Below are 12,928 nucleotides of genomic sequence, written 5' to 3' on the forward strand. Positions count from 1 at the left end.
TCTAATCCACAGAGGCCGACCAGAAGATGTCCCCAAGAAGATGTGAAGATGACAGCCTCCCCCTATTCTGCCCCCCCCCCAGTCTTTGGCACTGAGAGGGTCACTGTCTCTTAACACAGAGGTTCAGTTTTAGTAACCGTTGCGAGACTGATTCTCCTCCAGGAATCTAGATCATCCTTTTCCAGGGGATGCTGTTCTGGTCAATCCTCTCCCTGGCTGCCCTTCAGGATGCAAGACCACTGATGCAACTTTTGCTGTAGATCAGATGGGGACCAGATTGGCTAGAAGAGGTAAGTTAAAAAAAAAAATGTTGTGGCTGCTTCACTGTCCCCATAAGCCTATCCAGATCTATGCAAGCTCTTTTGCTACCCCCATCCTACCCTTGATCTGCCTCTGGTCTGCCCCAATCCACCCCCATTATGACCACACCAATGGCTTGTCTGCATGGTGCTTTTGCACCTGTAGCCATGATCCACAGACCACTGGAGAGGTGGCCTTGATGGTGGACCATGTGGTACAGTGACAGACCATGGGATCCACCAGCCTACCACATGGATAGGATTGGGCCTTTTGCCCTGCACATGCCCAATCTCATCTGATCTTGGAAGCTAAGCAGGGTCAGGCCTGGTTAGTACTTGGATGGGAGACCGCCTGGGAATACCGGGTGCTGTAGGCTTATACCATAGTCTTTCAAGACTGAAAGTTGCCAACCATTTTTGCCTCCCTAACAGTCATACACATGCCCAACTCTGCTTTTAAGTGAATCCCATTCCCCTCCCCCCCCATGCAGGGATAATAGGAGATCATTGAGGGATAATAGAAAACATTGGTCCCCAAAATCCAAATTCTAAACATTGTCCACTCAAACCATTGTGCCACTATGGAAACTGCATGAATCACACAAACTAAGGACATTTCAGTCATTGGCCCAGAGTGCCTAATTCATTCTAGTTGCAAGATTAGGCATTGGGTGCAATATCTCAACATTTTAGTGCAAAATTGCAGGATCCCCATTTATTCCCCGAGCAATACCATACAAGAAGTGGACACCAGTCCTCAGCAGGGGCCTGCCCAAGAGATGGACAGATGGGTCATGATAAAAAACTAGCAGTGCCAAGTTCCAAGAAAAGGCAGGACGGGGTCTGAAAATGAATCAGCAGCTCATGCAAAGGCTACCTTTGCCAGGTAGACATTCAGTTAAAGGGAAAACAGACAAGAATTCTCACTTTTGCTGAGGAGCTAGTGCTGAGCCCCAGGCTGGCGTGCTGGGATTGACCCTTCAGGTAGCTGACTGGTACTGAAACCTACATGGCGCCATTGAAGCTCAGAGTTCAGCCCTCCAGGCCGACAGTGGCAACAGGATGCTAGTGGTGGAGGATGTAAGGCTGGAGAGCTCTGCTTTAAGGCAAGTGCACAGAATGTGTTGCAATGAGGGAGCATCAGTCCTTCCTGTGCTGCTAGAGATAAGGGAAGGATGTCGACAAGAGCTGAATCTTTTTAACACCATGTTGGCAACTTTGGTTCTTTTTTGAATGGAAGGTTGCTGCATGCTCACCCAGGGCTGTCCCACCAGTGAAGCCAACTGAAACAGTCACCTCAGGCAGAAGACTGGTGGGAGCGCCCAGTGGCATAGCTAGAGGGGGTGCGAAGCACAATGTTTTGCAGGAAGCCTCACCGCATCATGCAAGGGGCCCCTCCCCCTCTCCTTCAGGGCCATTCCAGACAGGGGGAAGAAAACAGAGGCAAATCTCTCCATTTTGCTCCTGCCACACAGAATGGCTCCAAATGGGGGGGGGGGGCTGCTTGCATACCGCACTGAGGTTCCCTACAAAACTTCATGCTTTGCACCCCCTCTCTGTCCTCCTTTTTACCTCCTTCTCCTTCTAATACTTGGGTTGGAAATGGAACAGAGAAGAAGAGGAAACGTAGGTGGGAGCAGCATTTGCAGGCTGCCTCAGGCATTAGGTCTTGGACTGGCCCTGGGCTTGCTATCACATTGCTGTAGCTGTGTGTGCAAAGTGAGGACATGGCCTTTCTGAAGGGTTTGGTTTAAAAGCGAAAGCTCTTTCTCCAGTGGGCATCGCTGGACAGAACGTTCTTGCTCAAATGGGTATGAATCGTCTTTGATGGCCAGTGGCTACTAGTCAGCCAACATACTTCACCTGCTGGGATTGCAGTGATGGACAATGAGCAGCAATGGTGAGCTATGGGGGGGGGGGCTGCATGATGTACTTTAGGGGGAATGAATGCTGTCTTACAGTGTAGCCTTGTCCGTCTGGGTGTCTGCCTGCCCGATGATGCACATATTTTACAGTTCATCGTTCCAGCATTCTTTGCCTGGGGCATGTCATAAAAGGAGGTTTCTCATATGGCTGGCTTGCGATCAAACTATGAATCCCTTGTTCATTACACATAAAACAAGTGTATCTGTTCTCCTCTGTCAAATCTAGTTGGGTATGTTAACTAAGGCATTCCAAAGGGCATGTATCATACTTCCCACCAGGGCCCCTGTCCTGAGCCTCGTTGTTTAACCACCTCGGGGTCTCCGTCCATCCCTAAGACAGGCCTTTGGCAGCCGCATGTCTTCCTGTTGTGGGCCCGGGGTCATTCCTTGGTCACTGCTCAGGTCTGCCTCGGCCATCACCCCAAACAAAGCCGAGCCTCTTTCAGAAGGAGCCAGTGCTCCAGTCTGGGTTAGGCTGTAAAGGTTGCTGGGACTGGGCAAGGTTCCCGCACCGGGGGGGGGGGAGAGACAGAGAGGACAGCCTGGGCATGGAGTCCTCACCTGAGTTCAAAGGGCCGCTTGGAGAGATCTGTGGGGCCATTGTCTGCCTCCCAGACTGACTCAGGCAAGGAGCCAGGCCTCTGCCTGAGATTCCAGAGCTGTCAGCAGAGATGAGATGGAGAGTGAGGCCAGGGTCCCTCCGAGTGGAAAATGAGAGAAAGGGAATGCAGGCCTCTTGGGCCTGATTCTGCCTCAGACCCTCCCTCGTGGTTGAGCAGGGCTGAGCATCAGCTGAGGGGCTCTGAGCACCTTGGTCCATGTGAAGAGGTACAACTTCATCACGGAACCGTCCATTGCAACCCATCTTGAACTGCTGTTCATGGGGGTGGGGATTACTGTCTCTCTATTCGGTGACTTTCAACCCATGTGCTATGACAGGTGTGCTGGAGGAGTTTGGAGCCCAGCGGTTGAAAATCACTGAAAAACTCTTCCGGGTTCTGCTAGTAGAAGAAGAGGAGCAAACAATTTGTTACTACAGGCAGTTGCTCTAGAAACAGAAATGCAGAACCCAGAAAAGTCTCCCAGAAGTGACATCACAAGAAGCAAAGACCATGGAAGTCAGTGTACCATGAAAAGAAAAACACTGAAAATCACGACTCTGTTTTAAGCAGCACTCTATTTATTCCCTGTTTACTCAACCCATGCAGACTGAATGTAGAATAAGATAAAGATTTGGTGGGCCACTGTGAGATACAGGAAGCTGGACTAGATGGGCCTATGCCCTGATCCAGTGGGGCTGTTCTTATGTTCTTATGTTCTTAAAGGCCTTCCAGGCAAAGGACAGAAGTGTAGCATGTGACCAAAGTGTGGGACACAGGGTTGGGTGATGCCAGTCAAGGGGCAGGTTTCTGGAGATGGGAATGACCTCAACAGCTCCCTTTCAATTCTATGGAAGAAAACAAAGAGGCTGCACTGGACTCAGACTTGGGAGAACATTCCCTCCCCCACTACTGAATTCACTAAAGCACTGATTCTCAACCTTTTTCAACTCAAGGCACACTAATAAGGCACTAAAATTGTCAAGGCACCCCATCAGGTTTTCGACAATTGACAAAGACACACCATGCTGCCAGTGGGGGGCTCACATCCCCCACTGGCCCTACTAATAAATGAACATCCCCCAAATTCCTGTGGCACACCTGTGGACCACTCGTGGCACACCAAAGTGCCATGGCACAGTGGTTGAAAATGGCTGCACTAAAGGGAAGTGAATCCCCCAACATTTTTTCTTTAGTACACTCCTTTATGTTCCCCCACATCAGGGAGTGGGTGTGATGCACTCCCATGGGATGACGTTGAGCAGTGAAACAAGGAGCACCCTATCAAACACTGCCCCCTGCCCCAACCTGGGAGAGGGGCTTCACTGAGAAAGACTGCACTGAGGGCTGAAGGACCTCTTTTCAGTCAAAGAGTGTGCCAACACTCACTGTGTCTCTAGAAGCCCACCCCTGCCCTTCCACCCAGTAGTGTAGCTACAAGGGGGCCACTTATATGGTGCACTGCAGCACCTGCAATACTGACTGTGCCACCCCCCTCCCCATAGCTACCTTATTGCTTCATCCCAGCCACCCTAATAATGGGCATTGTGCAAATGCTTCCTTTTAGGGCTCCAGCCCATTCCTAGTCACATCACATTCATGTGCTGGGCTACCACAAGGGGGCCTTCTTGGTGGAATGCCTCTCCCAGAGAGGTCAGGTGGACTCCCTTGCTCATTCTGATCTTCCTCTTTTGGAAGCCTTTTCATACCTTCCTCTTCGGAAGCCTTTTGATATTATGCCTCTGGTTTGTTGTTTTTTTCTGCTGCAGCTGATCTGTTTCATTTTTTGTTTATTGCTGTTATTTTGATTGTTCATTATTAATAGCCTGCTAGTGCTTTATTATTTCTATTGCTTTTAATCATTGTGCGAGCTGCGTTGCTATTTATGAACGAACATCAGAGTATAAGAGTGTGCAATAAAAATAAATTGCAGCTCAAGCCAGAAACAGACTCCAGGACAGGCTCTACCAATAGGCGCACCTGACTGGCACATTTGCAGTAGTGCAGGCACAGGTGGGGAGCAATGCTTGATGCCTGCACCACACCTTTCTAGTGCTCATGCACTACCTTCAGTCATCCTTACAGCATCCCTACCTTCTTCCATAACTCTTCCATAATTCCCTCTTCCATAACTAAACCTAAGAGCATGTAAATGAAGTAATCACATCTTCTTCTTCTGCCACCTCCTGCTACCTCCATCTCCTAACCCTTCCTGTGTGGTCCCTTGCATTTTTATTTAGACTGTAGGCCCATTGGGGCAGGGATCTATCCTCTCCTTCTTTGTAAAGCACTGCATGGTATTTACACTGTAACAAAATTTGAACAATTTCATTTTTTATCTGAATATTTCAATGTTTATTCATTTTGGCGTGAGGATGTCAAAAATGCTGCTATTTTTGGCATAGCATCAATAGTTTAGCCACAGTTTATGCTATGCAGTTGTATTAGATGACCTGTATTACATTGCATTTGGCCAGGGTTTCTCAAACTGTGAATCATGATCCACTTGTTGGGTTGTGACCCAATGTCCAGTGGGTCCTGGATTGGGCCTTCCTCCCGCCCTTGCATCTGGTTGGCACCAAATTGTAGCTCTTTGTACACAGTTGGAGGTGTACAGTGAACACCAGAAACACTGTACGCTTCCAGAGGCCTATGGAGGCTTTCTGAGACCTGCGGAGACCTGGCTCCAGCAAAGGAGGTGGGTCATGACACCATTCACTGCAGTTGGGTCATGGGGTATGTGTGTGTGTGTGTGTTTGTGTGTGTGTGTGTGTGTGTGTGTGTGTGTGTGTGTGTGTGTGTGTGTGTGTTTGAGAACCCCTGCATCAGGCAATAGGATAGATACAAACACAAAATTTAACATAACTAAAACAGTTTTGATTATATGAAATACCTAAGATTACTAATGTAATCAGCACCTCTGAATTGTATTAAAAAAAATAAAAATTCAGCATAAACCATTTTTGTATTAGTGTAATAATAAGAAGAAGAAGTGGTATTCCTCACCACTGTGCTATATGGGGTACTTCTCCAGGGGTGCCACCCCCCAGAGATCCCGCCCCCACCTCCCCTCCTCAGCTCTCTAAAGGCCCTCTAAAGCATTAAAAATTGTCACTTCTGGGGGAGACCTTCAGGGTGCAGCCCTCAGATTGGCATACCAATACTATCAGCGGCAGACTGAGTGCTACCGGGGGAGTGGATGGTGGGGTGGCCCCATCCCCCAAGCCTGGCAACCAGGGTATTTGTCCCCTTGTCCCCCTCAGGTATGTCACTGTTACGGCATTATCATTTCACCCCACTTATTGCAGGTGGTGTGGGGTGAAGGGGCAAAGTGACATGCTCTAAGGCATCCTAGAGTATTCATGGCTGAGATGAGAATGAACTGGGGGCTTTCCAGTTCAGAGCCTCTCTGCTACAGCAGTGCCTGGTTTCTTAGAATGGGCAGCGCATCGGCCCTCTGATTCCAACTCTCAGGTTCCCTGGCTGGCTCTCTAGTGTCAGCAGGGCCTATAAATCCACCTGCCACCATGATGGAGGGTATCGTGAACTTTTGCCAGCCTTGCTTGGGTCTCTTTCACACACTCCTTGCCCACTTGATGGATGGGTCAGCGAGTGCAGCTTCCCAGCTTGCAGCTGTCACAGTGATTTGAGCGGCTCATTAACCAGCACCAGCCTGGACTGCAAGCTGAGAGGCCTGTCTTGGCTCCCTGCCTGTGGGAAGGGCAGATACCTGGGCATGGGTGGGAGTCCTTGGGCCTGTGGGCACGCGGGACTGAGAGTAGGGGCTTCCCACACCTTGCGTCACCTGACAGAGCCCTGGCAGAAAACTGAAAGGAATAGAAGCCTGCAGGTTTGCTCTGGCCATTGGGCAGGAAAGGCAACTCCACCTCTGGGTAGTTCAACAGGAGGTTTGGTTGCAGAAATGCAGTCCACTGATCTGTGAGGCAGACCCCAGACCTGCCTAGAGCCTGTGCCCTCAGAGTGCACCTGGAGAATAAGTACCTGCCTGGTTTCTTCATGACATGTACAGGTTGCTGGTGTGAACTGGATCTGTAGAGATTTGCAGGTAAGCTGGGTGTATCTGCAAATTGAAATGGTGTGAAGTCGCATAGGAGAGAAAAACGTGAATGGGGAGGGACAGCCTTGGCTTCAACCTTACATCCATTTCAGTTTCACTAAGCGGCCTCAGACTATGGGCAGGCTTTGTTGGTGTACCTCCTTGGGGAAAGCCCTAGAAACTGCATTGGGTCAACTGAATATTGCTGGCACGGTCCCCATTGATCCAGGCAGGCAGATCAGACCTAGCAAGGGGCTTAGAATTCGTTGTGCACTTCCGCTGAACCCACCCCACCTCCTGGCATCTGCCCACCTGGCCCCGTTCTGTATCCTACCCCATTCCACTACCTCCCTACCCTCTCCCCACCTCATTCCACCCCCTGCACCACAGTGGCGATCCTATGCTGCCCAGGGCCCCATGGCCCCTATGCTGCCCAGGGCCAGGACCACAAAATGCCACCCCCCCCCCCACACCAAGGAAAATGCCAGACTCCCCCCTCCCCCACCAGTCATGTCCAGAGGTCTTCTGAGAGCTGGAGAGGCTGTGTGCTGAATGTCTGGTCCTCAGAAAGCCTTCTAAGACCTCCGTAGGGCCATAAAACATCACTTCTAATTTCCCCAAGAAACTGGAAATGCTGTTTTAAGCCCACCCCCTGAGGCCTTAGAAGGTCATCGGGAGGCCACGCACAGCCTCTCCGGCCCTCTGAAGGTCTCTGGATGAGGAGGCAGCCAGCACAGGTGGCCCTCAGGGTGGCATGGCTAGGGGGGCAGCAGCACCCCCCAACCATGCTGCTCAGGAGCACTTGCACAGGTGAACTCCCTGCTGCACTGTGCTTACCTACTCCAGTTGGCCTCAGTTGCTCTTTCCATGAATTTTGCATGATGCTGGGGAAAGGGGGGATTTACCCATGTATGTAAGAGGAGCTGCAGTTCCTGAATTTGGGGCTGACTGAAGCCCTTTTTATGTATTCAGTGTATAGGTGGAGTAGGATAGATCAGGGGTGGCAACAGCACTCAACCTGGGCTGGGGTGCCATCCTGCTTCTTCCAGGCAGACCTGAAACTATCCCATTTCTTTTCAGTGGACAATTGAAAAACCAAACCTAATCTGAAATAAAATCATCCCACTTCTTTTTTTTTCCTCCTCCCATTGAATCCTTGCCCCGTCTCCACTCCCAGCCTCAATATATTCATTCATTCGAGGAGAACCTCTGAGTGCACTCCTCTGTGTATGCACTGTGTATGCACACAGTGGTGTAGCTAGAGGGGGTTACACTCTGTGTATGCTCTGTGTATGCACATAGTGGTGTAGCTAGAGGGGGGTACAAAGCACTAAGTTTTGCAGGGAGCCTCACTGTGGCATGCAAATAAACCCAAACCCTCCCCTTTGGAGCTATAGAGTCTCTGTTTTGCTCCCCACACCAGGAATGGCTCTGAAGGAGACGGGGGGGGGGCATTTGCATAATGCAGTGAAGCTCCCTGCAAAACTGAGTGGTTTGCACCCCCCTCTAGCTACACCACTGTATGCACATAATCTCCCTGTGTACTCAGAAGTCTTTCCAAAGGAAGGGTCCTGGTGATCACCAGTTCCAAAGAGTGCTGCAATCATATGCACAGCAGTTCCACAGGCCAACCACAAGCTGAGTCAAGAAATATTTTCTTTTGTCTGTCCTAACACTCCCAACACTCAATTTGAGTGGATGTCCCCTGGTTCTGGTATTATGTGAGAGTGTAAAGAGCATCTCCCTATCCACTCTGTCCATCCCCTGCATAATTTTGTATGTCTCAATCATGTCCCCCCTCAAGCGTCTCTTTTCTAGGCTGAAGAGGCCCAAACGCCGTAGCCTTTCCTCATAAGGAAGGTGCCCCAGCCCCGTAATCATCTTAGTCGCTCTCTTTTGCACCTTTTCCATTTCCACTATGTCTTTTTTGAGATGCGGCAATGGACATCCACTAAAATTGAGGGTTGGGAGAGTTAGAACAGACAAAAGAAAATATTTCTTGACTCAGCGTGTGGTTGGTCTGTGGAACTCCTTGCCACAGGATGTGGTGATGGCGCCTGGCCTGAATGCCTTTAAAAGGGGATTGGACAAATGTCAACAAATGTCCAGTTCATGTTTCCAAAAAGTTTCCACATCCAAAATGGTTGCTCTTGGTTGCAACCACAATTCCCATTCCCCACTAACCAGTTCCTGCATTCACTGAAAAGGGCTGGAAACTATGACTCTTCTGGGAATACAGAGGCACTTAATTCAACATCACCTCACACTTGTGTATCTGCAAACCACAGGATAAGAAATGTGTTTTCAGGAGTTTTCAGGTGCATTTTTTCCATTTTTGATTTCTAAAATTCCCTTTTTTAGAGGGACTACATGTGCCAACAAATGTCCAGTCCATGTTTCCAAAAAGTTTCCACATCCAAAATGGTTGCTCTTGGTTGAAATCTGGTGTTCTTTGGTGCACTATGGTTTCCACAATGCTTCAGCTTCCTCACCAGCAAGGATTCTCCTGCAGCTGTGGAATCCATTCTTATTCGACCCCACACTTTCCATCTGGAAGGCCCTGCAGAGGGCTGTGTGTGTGTGAAAGAAATGCCATTGTTCCGTGCCAAAAGAGCAGCTGCCATTGCTACTGCCAGCCAGGTCTATCTGCCTTGCAATGTCTTCCAAGAATTACCTCTGGGATGCTATAATACTGAAGGTGCCGTGCATTGTGACTTTATGTGCCAGAACAGGCCAGAGTGATGTCATTGGTATGGAGTGATGTCATATAAGTCAAGACAGCAAATTGACAGACATGCAGGCACCACAAGATTCTGCATTCATGATATGATGTCACATGATTTAAACCATTTCTGCTCAATGTTGCATATACACAACAGGGACCAAATGTGTTCACCTGTGGACCAGGCAAAAATGGGTTAATTATGGTGTTATGTTGTGCTACTTCAAAAGCAACACTGAGGACAACAGCTAGAGTCCCCCTCCCCCCAGACAAAAATAGGGCACGATCTTTACAATTGATCAAAACTAGTACAGAAATGGGTTCCTAGTTTTGGCCATAGCGCTGCCATGATGAGTGGAAACTCCATTGTTTGTTATATGTCCTAGGCAGAGCCATGTGGCCACTTCCCTCCATCACATCTTGCAACCTGAAAGGCTTGAGCCTGCCTGGATCAGTCTCCCCTTAGATGGTGATGGGTTATTGTCACTCAGCAATGACAGGATGAGAAGGAAAAAAAGGACCCCATTCTGAGGACAGGGATTGCACACGTCAGCAACTAATTTTTAACAAGGGCCAAATTTTAAAACTGACAGAGCTGGGAACAGGGATGTGATGGAGTCACTGCACTGGGTTGCGACTTGAATCACTAGTCTCCAAGCCCCTGATTCAAGTCAACTCACAAGTCACAGGTAATTATGGCAACTCATCCGGAGCCGCTGTAGAGTCATTTTTTAACTTGAGCAAGTCATTATGAAAAAAGAGTTACAACACAAGTCAGGCATGACAAAAAAAAAAAAAGTAAGCACACACGTACACACAAAACAGTTGCAAGAACACACAAAAGTAAGTTGGGACTCAAGTCTATTCAAGGTATGACTCTTTTTCAATTCACTGACCCTGAGTAACGAGTTGGGCCCAAGGGAGTTGCCAGTTACATCCATGACTCGAGTTAACATGCTTCGCAAAATACATGTGTTTCTGTGAGTTGAGTCTTTACAGATTGAGTTCCCAATCCATACAGTTCCCAGCTGTATCAAATACAGCTGGCAGTATTTGATAGCACTTGTTACTCTCACTCAGAATCAACTTTTCTCTCCCCCAAACTTTTTTCTCTTTATGGGTAACATCCAATCTGGTGGAGAATTCTGATGAACTCAAAAGCTTTTTCACATCTTGGTGACATTTTAGTCAGTCCTAACAAAGGTCTGATGCTCCTCCATCTACAAGATGCTTTGTTTTCTCAGTGCAACCAATTATCTGGCAGCTCTTTTGGACTTTAACCACACTCAGAGGTCTTTAGCTGCTACCTCCCAAAGAAACCCAACCTCTGACATATTTGAGCAGTGGTAGTATAGTCATGCCTGTGAGAGAGATCTTGGGGTGGTGGTGGACAGGTCGATGAAAGTGTCGACCCAATGTGCGGCGGCAGTGAAGAAGGCCAATTCTATGCTTGGAATAATTAGGAAGGGTATTGAGAACAAAACGGCTAATATTATAATGCCGTTGTACAAATCTATGGTAAGGCCACACCTGGAGTATTGTGTCCAGTTCTGGTCGCCGCATCTCAAAAAAGACATAGTGGAAATGGAAAAGGTGCAAAAGAGAGCGACTAAGATGATTACGGGGCTGGGGCACCTTCCTTATGAGGAAAGGCTACGGCGTTTGGGCCTCTTCAGCCTAGAAAAGAGATGCTTGAGGGGGGACATGATTGAGACATACAAAATTATGCAGGGGATGGACAGAGTGGATAGGGAGATGCTCTTTACACTCTCACATAATACCAGAACCAGGGCACATCCACTAAAATTGAGTGTTGGGCGGGTTAGGACAGACAAAAGAAAATATTTCTTTACTCAGCGCGTGGTCGGTCTGTGGAACTCCTTGCCACAGGATGTGGTGCTGGCGTCTAGCCTAGACGCCTTTAAAAGGGGATTGGACGAGTTTCTGGAGGAAAAATCCATTATGGGGTACAAGCCATGATGTGTATGCGCAACCTCCTGATTTTAGGAATGGGTTAAGTCAGAATGCCAGATGTAGGGGAGGGCACCAGGATGAGGTCTCTTGTTATCTGGTGTGCTCCCTGGGGCATTTGGTGGGCCGCTGTGAGATACAGGAAGCTGGACTAGATGGGCCTATGGCCTGATCCAGTGGGGCTGTTCTTATGTTCTTATGTTCTTATGTGTTGTATGACTGAATAGAAAGGCAACTGAATTGCAAGCTGGAGTACAACTCCAAGTTTGGTAGGAGGGAGGGAGGGAGGGGCTCTTTGCAGGGGCTGCAGTTGAGTGCAAGCTGCGATGTTCAGCTTCCCACTCGCAGATTGTTCCTTGTGCAGAGCCATGAAACCCAGAAGTGCAGGACTTCCGTTTCATGTACAGGGACAGCAACAACCCTGCAAATGAAACTGGAAGTCCTGCGCTACCAGGTTACACAGCAGCTCGCAAGGAGCACAGAGGCAGTGGATTCAGAATGGCATTAGGCAGTGTCCTCGGTCGAGCCACTCCTGCAATGGTGGCTTCATGGGTTGGCTGGTTTGGCACTGGCTGATGGCCTACTGTCATCAGAGGGTCCACCTGACTGAAATGACTCCTGAACTCCACAGCACAGGGTGGGCAGGAGGTGCCATGGGGCGCCAGCGCAGGGATTCGTCCCAAGACCTCCAACATAAGAACATAAGAACAGCCCCACTAGATCAGGCCACAGGCCCATCTAGTCCAGCTTCCTGGATCTCACAGCGGCCCACCAAATGCCCCAGGGAGCACACCAGATAACAAGAGACCTCATCCTGGTGCCCTCCCTTGCATCTGGCATTCTGACATAACCCATTTCTAAAATCAGGAGGTTGCGCATACACATCATGGCTTGTACCCCATAATGGATTTTTCCTTCAGAAACTTGTCCAAACCCCTTTTAAAGGCGTCCAGGCTAGAAGCCATCATCACATCCTGTGGCAAGGAGTTCCACAGACCAACCACACGCTGAGTAAAGAAATATTTTATTTTGTCTGTTCTAACTCTCCCAACACTCAATTTTAGTGGATGTCCCCTGGTTCTGGTGTTATGTGAGAGTGTAAAGAGCATCTCCCTATCCACTCTGTCCATCCCCTGCATAATTTTGTATGTCTCAATCATGTCCCCCCTCAGGCGTCTCTTTTCTAGGCTGAAGAGGCCCAAACGCCGTAGCCTTTCCTCATAAGGAAGGTGCCCCAGCCCCGTAATCATCTTAGTCGCTCTCTTTTGCACCTTTTCCATTTCCACTATGTCTTTTTTGAGATGTGGCGACCAGAACTGGACACAATACTCCAGGTGTGGCCTTACCATAGATTT

General features: G+C 48.9%; 1 pseudogene; it reads left to right on the forward strand.

The window, feature by feature from the left end:
- Positions 1-558: 558 nt before the first annotated feature.
- On the forward strand, positions 559-676 carry LOC136646868 (5S ribosomal RNA; annotated as a pseudogene).
- The last annotated feature ends 12,252 nt before the right edge of the window (positions 677-12,928 follow it).

This window comes from Tiliqua scincoides, chromosome 3 (genome assembly GCF_035046505.1).
Source record: "Tiliqua scincoides isolate rTilSci1 chromosome 3, rTilSci1.hap2, whole genome shotgun sequence".
Taxonomy (NCBI): Eukaryota; Metazoa; Chordata; class Lepidosauria; order Squamata; family Scincidae; genus Tiliqua; species Tiliqua scincoides.